Here is a 17,077-nt window from a genome sequence, read left to right as displayed (position 1 = left end):
TCCAGGATGATTTCAAAAGGGAGTAAAGTTAAAAATAAAGCAGCAAACAAATAAAAGGAAGAGTGTTTAAATAACAAACTCCATAGAATCAGTGAAGATGTATAAAAGAGATTAGAAAATCAAAATTTTAAAAAGGTACTTGTCCATTATTTCATAACACAGAAAATCATCCAAGTTATGAACAGTATGCTAGGTTCTGGGGCCTAGCAAATTCCTTGTTTATTTTGTTAACAGTAGCATACATTTCTAAAATTCTCATGCATTCAGAGATTTCTACTAAGATTATGATATGCATGCAAACAATCTGATATATCCAGAGAGTGATGCCCCAAATCTAGCCTTCCCAGCCAACAGAACAATGGAAGGGGGAAGGGAGAAGACAGATGTACCCCTGAAGGCCAGGGTAGAAAAGATGATAAACATACTTTAAACAAAGAATTGTAGAAGGACAACACTTGCATGATATAGTCCTAAGACTGTGCTTTCAATAATGAAGATGGAATCATCCATCTCAACTATTTGTCGGTGTGATTACCAAACTAGCATCTCACTGAGCATTGGTTAGGCTGTGTGGACTAAATACTTGAGCATGGAAATTACTGTATGTATGTATGTATTCAGCCTGGGATGAAGAGTTAGGTAAATTTGAGTAATTATTGATTAAACTTAAGTACAAAATTCTTAGAAATAATCCTGTCCAGGTTCTGGAATGAATAAATTGTCTCTATTCTAATCTGGTCTTTCTTCTTTTCAATGTGTTCCAAAGTACTGTGCTGCCCTGGTGTGCCCTACAACTGGTTTCTTTCACGTTTCAGAATCCTTACTAGCATTACTTAGACCTGATCTTACAATTGAGCAAAATATTCAAGTTTGAAGTGTTTATCAATTGCTACCCATGTCTGCTCTACCAATACACTTCACCACCACCACTATAGATTTTTTCTCTCTATTCTATTGAGTTTCAACCCTGCTTACACATGAGAATCAAATGGAGAGCTTTTAAAACTAATATTGCCTGAGCCCCATCTCAGGCCATTAAATCAGAATCTATGAGAGTGGGGCTCCACTATGTCTTTTTAAAAGCTCCCTCAGCAGTTAAAATGTGCAGCCAAGGTTTAGACTTATTGCTTTAACCTGAATGCCATACTCAGCGTCTTCTCTCTCTCACTCACTCTCTCTCTCTCTCTCTCTCTCTCTCTCTCCACCCCATGCTACAGTGATCACCCTGTTTATATTCTACTCTTCTGGTGTCAACTGTCACTTGCTAGGTAAATTCCAGCTAAGGAACAGTGTCCCACTGTGATGAAGAAACACATGGGTATCACGATGTCATGATATATATGTGTATGTAACATTACCTCTGTCAAGGTGTTTTGTTTTCTAACAATTTACTAATCTATTCCTATACCCCAGACATTCATCTATCCATACATTTGTACATAATTTTGGGTCATTCAGAGATTCTGTACTTCAGACAAGAACTACCCCACCTCCTTACAGGTGACACATGGAAAAGAAAAAGCTCTCTTCCAAAAATGCTCCCTCAGCAGTTAAAATGTGCAGCCAAGGTTTAGAAAAACTACCCCACCTCCTTACAGGTGACACATGGAAAAGAAAAAGCTCTCTTCCAAAAAAATGGGAGAGAATTCTGCCTAATATACATACACCTTAAGGGGTAGAGAATCTTTCATTGTAATCCTCTCACCTTTTCTATCAAAAAAAGTTTTTGTGATAGGGCTATTTCTTGTTATAATCTTGTTATTATTAGGCTAGAGACAAGTAAAATATTTTAAAATGTATTAACATTACTGCCAACTTTAAAAATATACACCCAAGATGTACTTGAAAATGTGCCAAGTGTAAAACAAAACAAAAGTAACTTGAAAGAAATTCTGAAATAAATAACACTGACAGAAAACTGTGATCATAATAAAGGCCACTTTGACTAACCCCCAGTTCTAGTACCCTTCCCTGGGTGTAGCCAGAGTGTGCATGTTTTTCAAAAAATTTTTCCTATGCATTTACAAATATATACACACATATTGTTGCTGAATTTAGAACACATTGTTTTAAAACTCTTCCTCATTTGCTACTTGTGATTTCTTTCAGGTCAGCGCCAAGATGCTGAGAAGCCCTGTGCCTCTGGACCGTTCTAGAGCTCATTGTTGGAGCGTTAAAACATGCCAAAGCCCACAAACCAAGCATAAGTTGAGACGACACCCCAAAGGGATTCAGCAAAATTCATCACCACTTTACTTCTTTAGGTAACGCCTGAATGTGCTTAATGGGACATGGATTATTATGGTGATGGGAGGGCAGGTATCCATGGTGAGGAGACAAGAAAATAACTTCAAAGAAAATTCTTTGGAGCTAGAACTAGAACATCACATTGATGGTCCCATTATGTTGTTTTGCAAGATTACCTGACCAAGACCACACCCCAACTTCTAGATATTACTCTAGAGAGGACGGATTACGTGCCTGAGCGATTACGAGGGGGCAGGAGAGGTGGAACAAGTGATATTCCTCAGGGCAGTTTCTCAGTCTGTGGTCAATGAACCACCTAGACATAAAGAACAGCTGATGCTTGTTTAAAATGCGTAGGCCCTGGGCTTCCCTGGTGGCGCAGTGGTTGGGAGTCCGCCTGCCGATGCAGGGGACGCGGATTTGTGCCCCGGTCCGGGAGGATCCCGCGTGCCGCGGAGCGGCTGGGCCCGTGAGCCATGGCCGCTGAGCCTGCGCGTCCAGAGCCTGTGCTCTGCAACGGGAGAGGCCACAGCAGTGAGAGGCCCGCGTACGGCAAAAAAAAAAAAAAAAAAGCGTAGGCCCCTCACTCTCATTTCAGACTCCCAGCCTCCAGCACCGTCCTGGCTTCAGGACGCCACAGTAGGAAAACCCAGAACTCACCTACTCCCACAGACACGCTGAATCCGTAGCTATATACAGAACAACTTCCGGAGGGAGGGGAACGACACCTAAAAACAGAGTCTGAGTGACTCCTACACCTCCAGCCAATGAGGCAAGGCCCCCCGTCGAAGAGGCCACCAGAGTCTGAGACACAATTGCTCCATAAACCCCACGTGCGGTGGCACAACCCACACCCTGAGGGAACTTGAAATCCATGCTCCTCCCTAAGGAGAAAAAGGTTTGGACCCCAGCTTTTAAGACCTGCACCTGAGAGACAAGCTCCCAAAACATCTAGTTTTCAAAACCAAGGGGGCTCCCATCCTCAAGACTCTGAGAAACAACACTTAAACGGCTCCGAGGCCACTCACCCGCCGCAGGGCTCAGCACACAGGTGGCACCTCCAGAAGTGCCTGGAATTTACGTGAATGAGGCTCATTTGTTCATCTTAAAGCCTAGCCTGAGGGACAGGCGTCTCTTTAACACAGTCTAGAGGCCTGAGGGCTTGCGGCGCAGTCTTCCAGCGCTCCCTCGATAAAGCTCCGACCCGCCTGGCGCCATTTTCTTTTTAACTCTAGGCTCCGCCCCTTCTCCCTCCTCCCAGGTACCACCCACTCCGTTCCGTACTATCTACTACGTACTGTCCATCACGTATTGTCCATCGTATATGCGCATCAAATTTTTTCCACTCTAAGATCTTCAGTAGTTACCATGTTGACTATCAGCCATATTAAACCTCAAAAAAATGACCTCCTCTTATTGGACTCATAGCTTTAACGCTTCATCCTCGGTTCCGAAAACTATTAACATTCTTGTTAAGTCTAAAGAGACTGAAAAAAAGATTTAAATATTTATAAAAATCATTAGGAAATGTTGTCTGTAGGTTCTGCTGGGGGAACCTAGTGTACTGGGTATTTTAATTCTACGTGTGGGAATCGTGTAAATGTGGAATTAGCACAGGTCCTTCCCATTTTTCTGGTTCACTTGATCATCTAGGAGAGACCCACAGAACGTTATCCACGAGGTTTCACAGACTTGTAGGAATGGATCCATTTGTTCTTGCCACCTTGAGAAAGGCTGGGCTTTATGACGGGCAGCCTCTTATTTCCCTTCGTCAGCGCTGAGTGTGATCCCTGGGACCTAAGGCCCTCCTGGCTCCCTCGGCTTCCTCCAGTCCAGCCCTGCCCGTTGCTCTCTGTGTCAACCACCAGCAAGTTTTCTTTTTCTTTTTCTTGGCTGCGCAACTTGTGAGATCTTAGTTCCCAGCATGGGACGGAACCCCAGCCCCCGGCAGTGAAAGCACAGAGTCCTAATGACTGGACCGCCAGGGAATTCCCAAACTGCCAGCAGCTTTTGATTCAAGAAACTTCCTTTAAGGGAGGAGCTATTTTTCCTAAATGCAAATTGTTACACTGTAAGTTGTTAAATAAAATATTTTGTGCTCTCAAAAAAATAAATAAATAAGGCTTCTCCAGGACTCTTGAGTGTATCACACCCCCTCCAACCTCCACACCCTAGTTCACCTACCCCCCGCACTGACTCCAGTCCTGTCCTCCTCCCACTGATATCCTCTACCTACTGGTACCCTCCTCCCACTTATCCTTCCCTCCCTCCTATTTGGCCCACCTCCCTTCTCCCCCAACCTGCTGCCCCTTGCCCCAACTGAGGGGCCCAAGTACCTCTGATCCATTCTCTCCCTGCAGTGAGGTGCAGTACATGGTGCTCCAGAATGTGGCCACCATGTCCACTATGCCCAGACATGTTTGAGCCCTCCTAGAAGAGGAGGCCCATCTACATTTCTACATCAGGCCCATCAACCCCACCCAGATAAGATCCTGAAGCTAGAAGCACTGACCAACCTGGCAAATGAGACTAACATCCATAACTTTCCTACGGGAATGCCAGACCTACATTCACAGCACAGACGGATTTTGTGGCAGCCACGGTCCAAGCCACTAGACGCTGGGCAACTAACATAGGCCGAGTGGGTGACATCTGCTGCAATGACCTGGTGCAGCTACTGTCCCACTGTGATGAGCTCGTGGTCACAGAGTCAGTGGTCATCATGAAGAAGCTGCTGCTGATAGACTCAGCACAACATGAGATCATCAAACACTGGGCAAAGATCAGAAAACATCCAGGTGGCCATGGCGCGAGCCAGCATCCTATAGCTCTTCAGTGAGTCCTGTGAGCAGGTCCCTAGGATTGCATCTGACGTCCTGAGAAAAACAGCCAAGTCCTTCACAGCAGAGGAGGACATCTTCAACCTGCAGGTCATCAACCCGGTTGGCCAAGCTTTACCTGACCAACTCTAAGTAGACCAAACTGCTGAGCGTGTATGTACTGAGTCTGGCCGTGTACAACAGGAACTGTGATATCAGAAACCAGGCGCACTTCACCCAGCAATTTATGGTCCCTTCGGAGCAGTGTGGGGCCCTCAGCTGCCATGCCAAGACACTCTTCATGGCACCCAAACCACTCCCAGTCTTGGAATTATTCTTCAAAGACCAGGATCACTTACAGATGGGCTCACTGTCTCATCTGCTCAATGCCAAGGCCACAGGCTACCAGGAACTCACAGACTGGCCAGAGGAAACCCCGGATCCATCTTTGTACAACTTGGAGATATGTGAATGGACCACATGATCAAATCAGGAGGAGAAGAAGAAGAAGGAGGAGGAGGAAGAGGAGGAGGAGGAGGAGAGGAGGGGGAGGGGGAGGGGAAGGGGAAGGGGAGGGGGAGAGGAGGGAGGGGAGGGAGGGGAGGTGAAGGGAGGGGGAGGGGAGGGGGAGGGGGAGGGGAGGGGGAGGAAGAGGAAGAAGAAGAAGAAGGAGAAACCTTTCTACTTAGCCTCTGAGGGGGACTCAGAGCTCACAGTCTACAGGCAGCGACCACCAGTTTGAGAGTGAATCATACAGTAAGAGCAGCGGCAATAGCAGCTCCAGGGAGTCTAGCAGTGAGTTCAAAAATGAAGACCAGGATGAGGACAAGGGGAAGGGGAAGAGCAGCGAGAGTGATCAGAGTGAGGAGGAAGGTGAGAAGAGGAAGAGGAAGAGGAAGAAAGTGCTCAGGCTCCTTCTCAGATGACAACAGTGATTCCATCAATAGTTCATCAAAGTCTGAGAGGCAGCAGGGTCTGAGGAAGAGCAGATGGAACCTGCCTCCTAGAGGAAAACCAAAAAACAAACAAAAAACCAGTGGCAAAAGTGCCCCTGCAGCCAAGGAGATCTCCCTGCTCAATCTAGAGGACTTCACCCCTCCCAATATCCAACCTGTCTCTCCTCCCAGGGTTGTGTCTAGCAGTCTGGCTGCTGACCTACAGGGCCTGACACAGACTCTGCCCCCGCCGTGCCCTCACTCCCGATTCCAGTATTGGGTGTTGGGAGGCAGGAGCTGCTGCACCTTTTAGCTGGTGAGGGGCTATCTGTGGGCTACATCTTCAGCAGCCAGCCTTTCTCCCGGGACTCCCATGTAGTGGCTGTGCACATTTACTTCTTCAACAGCTCTGATACCCCTGTCAAGGGCCTGCATGTGAACATGCCCTGAACTTCCTGCTGGCATTAACATCCTGAAATCGAGCCCTAAGCACTCAGAGAATCTGCCACTGCTGTCATGGACATTAATTTCTGTGACTCAACCTAGGTGGCCAGGCTTCCAGCTGTGAACAAAACCCAAGAGTTCTATGTCTCCATCCGGCCACTGGGGAACTGATGGCTCTGTGTTCATGAGTGAGAACGAGTTCAGGAACAGGGAAAGCTGACAGGCATGAACGAGATCACAGAGGAGCTCAAGCTGCCAGACACCTGTCAGAGTAACAATGTTGTGGTGCAGAAAGTGACTGCCATTGCCAACCTGGGTTGTGTCCCTTGTGGGGCCTATGGTGGGTAAAGGTTTGCAGGAAGGACACTGACCAGTGGGAGACTGGTCCCACTGAGGCTGGAATGCCCCGTCCACTGGAGCTGCCCAGCTGACAGTCAACAGTGAGAAGATGGTGATATGCTGGTGAAGGACATGGTGCAGGCTCTGATGCAATGACTCCCAAGTGCTATGACCTCTTTGGACCCCACCTGTCCCTCCCTCATGAAACCTGGGCTGTTAGCCCCTCTCTCTCTCTCTTTATATCTTTGTCTCTCTCTTTTTCTCTCTCTCTCTCATATCAGACTCCTCATGCCAGGTAGCATCCAGGGGGTCCTCTGTCCCTCTCTCTGGTCATTACCAGGCACGCCTCTCTTTCCCCTTCCCATGGGTTCCTTAGTGACCTGTGCAGAGGGAAACAGCAAATTCTTCCTTCAGTCCTCCTATTTTTCTGTAGCTATTATTGTAGCAAAATCTCAATAGAATGTCTTCTCCTTAATATATGTCATAAAGCACGTTATATATATTACATATACGATGGACATTAACTAGACTTATTGTGGTGATCATTTTACAATATATGCAAATATCAAATCATTACCGTTGTACACCTGAAACTAATATAATGTCATATGTCAATTATACCTCAATAACAAACAAACAAATAAATAATTAGTGTCTTTCTGGACTGTAGTCCAAGAACATTGAATCAGGATATCTAGATATGAGCCTAGGAGCCTTCATTTACAAAGTGTCTGACAATTTTAAAGCATAGTCGAGTTTAAACCTGTAAACTTGACTGTAAAGTATGCCCTAGACACCTCTTGTTTTAGCAGTGTCCTCTTCTCTGCCCTGGCCTCTTCCACATGGGACCAGCCCTTCAGAAAGAACCTTGGTAAACTGCAATTGAGGTACCAGAGGAAACTACCAAAGAGCAAGAGAACTGAGATCTCTGGAGCCTGTACATTCTACAGTAGCTAGCTTACAACAGTTAACCAAATGAGTACCTACTAAGACACAGTTCAAGGGAGGCAATTCTGGAAACTCAGAGAAAAGTGGAATTTCTGACCTTAGAGTTTACAATCTGATAGGAGACAAATCTGCACATTGAAAGTATGTGAGGAAAATAGAAAATCGAATCATCCTAATTACTTGGGTAATTGTTTTAACTTTTACATCTATTTTGACTACAGACAGAAAGTCTGAATAGAGTCTTCTAACCCCTAGTCTAGGATTTTCCATTAAATATCCTAATGCATTACTATAATATAGTCTAGACTTTCTGGTCTCTTGCTTAGAAATTTCTTTTGATTTATTCTATGTATAAACCATAATATATTCTGGAATTTTAAGGTATGTATAGTTTCAAATATCCTGGATTATTTTCTCAAATTATCAAAAGATCTCAGAAATTCCATCACTTTTGCACTCAAAAATAATAGAAGACAGCTATTTTTTTTTCATTCATTGATTCTAAGTCATAAATTGAGAGTCATGTATATCTTAGGATACTAAAGATGATTAAAACTTGGTGACTGTTCTCATGGACCACAGCCTCAGATAAGGCAGATGTATAAATGCCCATGAACCTTAATTTTGGGGGAAAAAAATCTATCTATCTAACTATATAAATCCACCTTGGAGAATATATCTTATACCCTGTGCTTGGCAGATAATGATAATTTTAGAATGCACGAGAAGATGAAATTACTATACAAAAAGTAGTTCTCTCTAAGTTGGGTGGAGAGTGAGCGCACATTTTAAGCCAGCAGGGATATGGGCAGGTGACAGATAAGGCAAGGAATCTTATTTTAGCAATGGAGAGGTAAAGAACCTATAATGATCTATTCAGTGAAAGGAATGTGCTCCTTAAATAATCACTATGTGACATGCTTTTTCCATTTGATAACTAGATTAACTGTGACACAATAGGATTTAGGGCATGGGTGAGGGAAGGAAGAAGAGCTCTCAACACAGAATGGAAATAGGGCTAGAGCACAGGGTTGCCTGGCCCCCAAAACTACAGATATGTCATTGTAAATGGAAGCACCCATCAAAGAATTTTCAGCGTGGAATCCTGGGATGCCTTCATTTGTTACCCAGACTTCTCCTAGCTATGGCAGGAGCCTCAGATGCTAATTGCCACCATGAGTTCCTAGATTTACACACTGAACACTATGACATAATCCTGGAGGAATACAAGGAGATTGGGGAAGACAGATCTCTTCAGTCCTGCCGTGAGAGTAGAGATAAGCAAACCCAAAGCGAACCTGACAACTTTCCCTTTAATTGATTTAAATTAGGAATTTCTCCAACTTCCAAACTGTTTTCTAATTAAGTTCGATATGAATGATGGCCCATATTGCAGATGGTTGAAAGGTGAGTTTTCTAAAATAATAACGAAGCCAGAATGTGATCTAGTTTTCTGGAGGAGTAATCCATGCTATTCAGATGACATCTTTCAACATTTTGGGGAGGTGGTGGTGATTAGCTTATTTTAGGTTTTTAATAAAATGATAAATCCCCCTCAAAAATCCTACCAAACTCTAAGTCTCATCTTAAAAATAATTTTAATGAGATTTATTTTTATTCATTTAAAAAATTGATATGTGCTCATGAGAAAATATTTAGGATATAGAAAGTAGAAAAATAGGAAAAAAACGAATACCCAGAATGACAGATATAGTCACTGATAAAAATTAAAATTTTCAGTATACTTTTCTCATAGTTTATAGTTTAAACTGTAAATAATTTTGATATCATATTAAATAGTGTACATATAAAATATATATCTTTTCATGTAATATAAAACAAAAGTTTCCATGATATTACAATATTTTACAAAGATGAATTTAATCCTCACATAGTATTTCTTCATATAAAGCATGCCATAATTTATTTGTCGACTCCTCTTTTTTCGGTTTAAAGTGTCATTTCCAAGTATTCAATATTTTGAATAAGGCTATACAATATATCAATGTGGACATTTTAACTTTTTATTGTTTTTGGTGTTTTTAGTTTGTTGACCTCTCAGGGTTTATTTACAGAAGTAGGATTATGTATTAAGGGTTGGTTATAAAAATATTTAAGAGTTTGATATATTGGGGGACATTTTCTGATAAGATCACCCCAATTTTTGCCTCACCATCAGGGTAAAACTGCCCATTTACTGCAAACATTCTCATATTAAATGTTCTGTTATTTTTACATGTGCTCATTTGTCTCTAATACTGAAGCTGGATTTGTATTTATTTGATTGCTGAGAGGTAGAATATTTCCATACGTACTTTTCAATCAGTATTCCTTCTTCTCTTATAAATTGTCTATTCAAATTTGTTTTACATGAAAACAATGTTGTCAATTCCTTATTTGTAAAGGATACAATTGGGTTATGGATAGATTTTCAATAAAAATGTACATGAAAACTCAATCTTCTGTAGTTAGGCCACTCAGAAAAGTTCAGTAAAATCATCTCAAACAGCAGGAACGCCCTCCAACACACACACACAGACCCACACTGTCAGGGAGGGGAAAATTTTCCCCTCTATTCCTCTTGAGTTCTTGTGGCTGGACTAATCATAAAACTGACCAAGACAGATTAACAGGAGAAAAAGAAATTAATTTTAACTTGTGCACATAGAGGTCTCATAGAAATAGAACCTAAGGAATGGCCAAAGCAGGCAGCTTTTATACTTTTAAGACAAAGAAACAAATTTGTGAGGAATTAACAGGACAAATAAACAGGCTTTGAGTGATTAATTAGTGAAGAATCCAAACAGAGTTTGGGTTTGGAGTAGCAAATTAAAGAAATAACAAGGTTTGTTTACCGCGGCTTCTCAGCCCGAATGAATTTTCTTTCTTTTTTTTTAACTTTTTACTTTATATTGGAGTATATTTGATTAACAATGTTGTGTTAGTTTCAGGTGTACCACAAAGTGATTCAGTTATACATATACATGTATCTATTCTTTTTCAAATTCTTTTCCCAATTAGATTGTTATAGAATATTGAGCAGAGTTCCCTGTGGTAGGTCCTTGTTGGTTATATATTTTATTTTTTATTATTTATTTACTTTTTACTGGAATATAATTGCTTTACAATGTTGTGTTAGTTTCTGCTGTACAATGAAGTGAATCAGCTACATGTATACATATATCCCCTCCCTCTTGAACCTCCCTCCCACCCCCGCCCCCCCATCCCACCTCTCTAGGTCATCACAGAGCACCAAGCTGAGCTCCCTGTGCTAATACAGCAGGTTCCCACTAGCTATGTATTTTACACATGGTAGCATATATATGTCAATCCTGATCTCCCAATTCGTCGCACCCTCTCCTTCCCCGCCAGGTCCGCATGTCCATTTTCTACATCTGTGTCTCTATTCCTGCCCTGCAAATAGGTTCATCTGTACCATTTTTCTAGATTCCACATATATGCGTTAATATATGATATTTTTTTTCTCTTTCTGACTTATTTCACTCTGTATGACAGACCCTAGGTCTATCCACATCTCTACAAAGACCCAATTTCGTTTCTTTTTATGGCTAAGTAATATTCCACTGTATACATATACCACATCTTCTTTAACCATTCCTCTATCGATGGACATTTAGATTGTTTCCATGTCCTGGCTATTGTAAATAATGCTGTAATGAACATTGGGGTACATGTGTCTTTTTGAATTATGGTTTTCTCAGGGTATACACCCAGTAGTGGGATTGCTGGATCATATGGTAGTTCTAGTTTTAGTTTTTTAATGAATGTCCATACTGTTCTCCATAGTGCTTGTATCAATTTACATTCCCACCAAGAGTGCAAGAGGGTTCCCTTTTCTCCACACCCTCTCCAGCATTTATTGTTTGTAGATTTTTTGATGATGGCCAGTCTGCAGTATGAGGTGATACCTCATTGTAGTTTTTGATTTGCATTTCTCTAATAATTAGTGATGTTGAACATCTTTTCATGTGCCTCTTGGTTAAATATACCAGTGTGCACATGTCAGTCCCAAACTCCCTAAATATCCCTCCTCCCCACCCCGTCCCCACTGGTAACCATAAGTCCATTGTCTAAGTCTGTGAGTCTGTTTCTGTTTTGTAAATAAGTTCACCTGTATCATTTTTTTAGATTCCACATATAACTGATATCATACAATATTTCTCTTTCTCTGTCTGACTTACTTCCCTCAGTATCACAATCTCTAGGTCCATCCATGTTGCTGCAAATGGCATTATTTCATTTTTTAACGGCTGAGTAATATTCCATTGTATATATGGAGAACACTATGGAGGTTCCTTTAGAAGCTAAAAATAGAGCTACCATATGATCCTGCAATCTCACTTCTGGGCATATACCAGGAGAAAAACATGGTCTGAAAGGATAACTGCACCCCAGTATTCATTGCAGTGTTGTTTACAATAGCCAAGATATGGAAACAGCCTATATGTCCATCGACAGAAGAATTGATAAAGAAGATGTAGTACATATATACAATGGAATATTACTCAACTGACTGAATTTTCTATCTCTGGTAATAAGGGTGTCCTTCCAGGAGGGCACCTTTCACATGAGACGTTTATTTCCTGCTTTCAGGGAGACAGAGAGGAGGGTCAAAGTGTCACTCTTGCCTTGGCTGTTTCTTAAGTAACTTTACTTTAAAATAATCAACATGCCATTAAGGCATATTTTGGGGTGGCCTGCACTGGGCCCCAACAACACTCACCCTCCTACCCCTATCCCCTATACTTCTTTCCCCCTTAAATAACCTACACATCATGTTCCATATAGCATTCAGGAAGAGTGGAGCCCGACAGCCTCCCAGCAGTGTGCTGGTTGATTCTGAGGTATGTAAAAAAGAGGAATTATCTCCTGGGCTCCTCCTTCCCATTCTTCTCCAGGCATCACTAAACACACACTAGTGGCAAGGGAACAATTTGACCGCACCATTCAGAGGTGCTGATTTCATTTTGAAAAGTGCTGAGATTAGAGAAGCTGGTTGGATTCTCCAGGAGGGGAAAAAAGGTTTAGGAAGCTATAAAAACCGCTCACAGGGCTTCCCTGGTGGCGCAGTGGTTGAGAGTCCGCCTGCCAATACAGGGGACACGGGTTCGTGCCCCGGTCCGGGAAGATCCCACATGCCGCGCAGTGGTTGGGCCGGTGAGCTGTGGCCGCTGAACCTGCACGTCCAGAGCCTGTGCTCCGCAACGGGAGAGGCCACAACAGTGAGAAGCCCGCGTACTGCAAAAAAAAAAAAAAAAAAAAACCGCTCACATATAAAACCTCTGGTTAGGGAAATATTTATGCTTCACAGTGAGTTCATCCAAGAAAAATAAATATATAACTACACAAATTAAATATTTTCTTCATAAGGGAGAATACTGAAAATTCAATGAAATAAGTTTTGCACACGCTTCATATCTCTCTGCACTAACTCTTTATTATGATAATTTTCTACGGTGGTTTCAAAGGTTTTAGCTTTATTGTTTCTGCAACTAAGATGACTGGCCACTAATAAAAATATCTAAAATAACAGATATTCCCTTATGAGTCAATGCACATGTTCATACCTAGCTAATATAAAAGGGAATTTACTCTTGGGTAGTGCTATATAAAGTGCATTTCTCTAGCAAAAAAAAACAAAAAACAAAAAAACATCATTTTCTTAGCCAATTGCTCTATAAAATTTGAGATGTACTTCAGAGGTGAAGGGGGGAATTAAAATAATTCAATAAGAAAATTATACCTGAAAATTCTATTTTTTGGTTCATACTAAAATGAAAATATAAAACTCAAAATAAATTTGAACTATGAATATAACATGAATCATTAGTAATAATAATATTTTCCCTGCTAGAAAATAAATAAATGGGATTCATTTCTCATTCCATTTTTCTTTCAATCTTCTCTCCTAAAGGTATTGCTTCCACAAGGGATATTTATTTTCATTTATTTTTAACCTTCTGACCTTAGTTTCCTTGATCGAAAAATAATGTTACTATTTCCTGTGCCACTACACCTTTGTGAGGATTATGAGAGAATTATATGTAAATTAAATACCAAATGCCTAGCATTTGATAGGTACTCTTTAAAATATTTTTCTATCAGGTTGCCTTTTTATTAAGTATTATAAATTATATATGGCATAATTCATAATGTTTCAGTCTTATTTATAGTTGGGCCAATGAGTACCATCTACCATTTTAGTACTTAAGAGAAAATGGCAAAACCTAAGAAAGACAGTCTCCACTTTGAAAGCTTAAAGAAATGGATTGATTCATTTTCCTCAGCAATGTCCCTCTTTTTAGAGAGGATCAATACAGTGAGATGCAGAAAAGAATCTCTCTTCTGATCACTGATAAAAGGAAACATTAGCTGTACTTTAAACACACCTCGCTAGCAGAGAAAATAGTGAATGACATTGTAGTATCCATAGTAAAGGAACAAAATGGAATGTTGATGCAGAAAGACCTCTTAAGGGTGACTCACAAATCATGCTTTTGTTAGGTATCTATGTGACTGTGAAACTGTCAGGATTTGTTTAGCTAATGACTCTAACTTGTTAAAATTTTAACCATGGCTCTTTTGCTCATTTCAAAGGAGTCATAATGTTCCTTCTATTATCTGTTTCTTGTGCTTGAAAAGATGATCTCACATGAATATTTCTTATCATTTAACAACATAAGGACATTTAGTCAACTCTCTGACCCACCAGCCTCTACTAGTTGAGCTATAGGTTCTTGTTCTAGCAGACTACATCTGTCCTCTTTTCTTTTACTTGGAATTCTAGACTTCTTCCAGGATAAGTAAAGCACACAGGTACTGAGGATGTGAACTTGAGGTGAAGAGGAGGAAATGTCATTGGTCATTTTGAGGGAAATGGTAAAATTATTGAAATTGTTGAACATTTATAGACACTGTGCTAAGAAATTTAGTGCATTACCTTATTCAATATCCATTAAAGTGTTCCAAGATAGTAATTATTTTTATATCCATTATGCAGATGAGGAAACTGAGTATAAACAAGGTTAGTAACTTATTCAATGTATACAGTATGTTTTCAATAAACACTGGCTATTCTTGAAAGTCATGGCATGAGACAGCTTTGTAAAGTTCCATGAAACAACCTGTTAGGTTCTTGGGCACCAAAACTCAGGAAATTCATTAACTTGCCTAAGTTCATGTAGCTAAGTAAGTGACATAAATACATTTGACCACAAATCTATAAATCTGATCTAAAATCTATTCCACAGTTCTTGACTCTATAATGTGTTTCTTAACAGTATTTGTCTGTTAATGGGAATTATAAATGATGCAAACAAATAATAAAACTTGGTCCTTCTCCCATATGATCAGAGCCTATCAGGAGAAATAAATTTGATATTAGAAAACATCTAAAGTATAATATATATAATGATAATGCTCACCTGATAAGAACAACAGAGAACTATGAGATGAGGTGAGAGAGGAGAGATCTGAAAAACCTGGATGAGAAATAAATAGTCCGCTAGCCACTTTCTAAAGTGAGATTAGGTAAGAAGATCTTTAAGCAATTATGAAATCAAAGTCAGAGAATTGATCATACAACCATTCAAGAAGAAAGATGCTATTAATTTGGTAATACAACACAACTATAATAGTTTGGTCTCCATCTACAAAGATATTTGAATAATATTGATAGTGACTTCTTTTTTTTGGTTGCACTGTGCAGCTTGTGGGATCTCAGTTCCCTGACCAGGGATTGAACCCGGGCCACGGCAGTGAAAGCTCAGAATCCTAACCACTAGGCCACCAGGGAACTCACAATAGTGACTTCTGAAATTTACTTTGGATTTAATATCTTTAAAAAATAGTTTGCCTGAGCTTCCCTGGTGGAGCACGGGTTAAGAATCCGCCTGCCAATACAGGGGGCCCGGGTTCAAGCCCTGGTCCGGGAAGACCCCACATGCCGCGAAGCAAATAAGCCTATGCGCCACAACTACTGATCCTGCGCTCTAGAGCCCAGGAGCCACAACTACTGAAGCCTGCACACCTAGAGCCCATGCTCCGCAACAAGAGAAGCCACCGCAAGGAGAAGCCCGCGCACCGCAATGAAGAGTAGCTCCTGCATCCCTCAACTAGAGAAAGCCCGCGCGTGGCAACGAAGACCCAACACAGCCAAAGATAAATAAATAAAATAAATAAATTTATTTTAAAAAATGGTTTGCCTGAGAAATTTTGGAATAAAAACAAAAATAATTGGAATGGTTCTTAATGTGTTTGATATTTTGAACTACTTGCAAGAACCTTTACAATAATTTGTATATTACATTCCCTTCAATATAGAAATTACATTTGGAAAAGAAAAGTTAATTATATAATAAGTCTAAGAATGCAGTTTCAATGATCCCCAAGTTGTTAATAGGATTTTTATTCTCCTGATGGTACTAACTTGTTATTTTTGAAAGGATAAAATTTGGGGAGTTATTCAGACCCATTTAATCCCTGCCTCTTCTACTTCCTTGCTTTGTCTGTAAATCTTCTGTAACTATTTTTTCATTTACAAAAGAGAAGGTTTTACATTCTGGGGATTAGTGGATTAAATACAATGTATACATAAAAAGTAGCCTGGTCTCTAGGATCTAGCAAACACTTAGCAAATGTTAGTTCTTTTTCCTTGGGTAAAATACCTGTTATTATGCCTGGTTAATAATGGGTATTCACAACTAAGTCTTCCCCAAATTAATAGATAATTGTTAATAGATATTAGATAATTAATACTTAGAACATATGTTGCTGTAATTTTACTTGTAGTACCTTGGTCATCACACATTTGATTTCCAAGCAGAGGTTGAAACACCCTTCAATCTTCCTCTTTTTCCTCGCATTAGCAAATGCCAAAGGAAGTTTCTGCATTCTTTCCTCACTGTGTCAGCTGTGAACTGTAAGAAACACTAGTTATAGACTAAACAATACACACATCAGCCGTGATTTGTAAATAATGAAAGTTACCATTGTCATTAAAGACCAGCTCAGCCCTGAAGGCACTGAGTTTAAGTTTAATGAGTAAATGAGGCACTCCACTAATATTTAACTTTAATTTTTTGACAAGCAGAATGTAAGGAGTAGTTTTAAAACTTCACCAGAGAAGAGAGAAATTTGGACATATTTGCTCTGGGAAAGAAAGATAAAACAATTGGGAGGAGAAGAAATAAAAATTACATATAGGAGCAGAAGAACATGTGATGAAAAGGTGCCTATACCAAAAATATTGGTAACCTGCTAAACCACTAGTATTATGATTTGGCAAAAGTTTAGAAGAGAAAAAATAATCACTTGGGTGTCCTT

At 40.5% G+C, this 17,077-nt stretch overlaps 1 pseudogene; it reads left to right on the top strand.

Moving 5' to 3' along the window:
• The window catches only part of LOC116744740, a 53,740-nt pseudogene extending 46,800 nt beyond the window's left edge, over positions 1 to 6,940 (top strand).
• The last annotated feature ends 10,137 nt before the right edge of the window (positions 6,941 to 17,077 follow it).

The sequence above is a fragment of the Phocoena sinus genome, chromosome 19 (genome assembly GCF_008692025.1).
Source record: "Phocoena sinus isolate mPhoSin1 chromosome 19, mPhoSin1.pri, whole genome shotgun sequence".
In the NCBI taxonomy this organism is placed as follows: domain Eukaryota; kingdom Metazoa; phylum Chordata; class Mammalia; order Artiodactyla; family Phocoenidae; genus Phocoena; species Phocoena sinus.
This window is presented reverse-complemented; position numbering and strand designations above follow the sequence as displayed.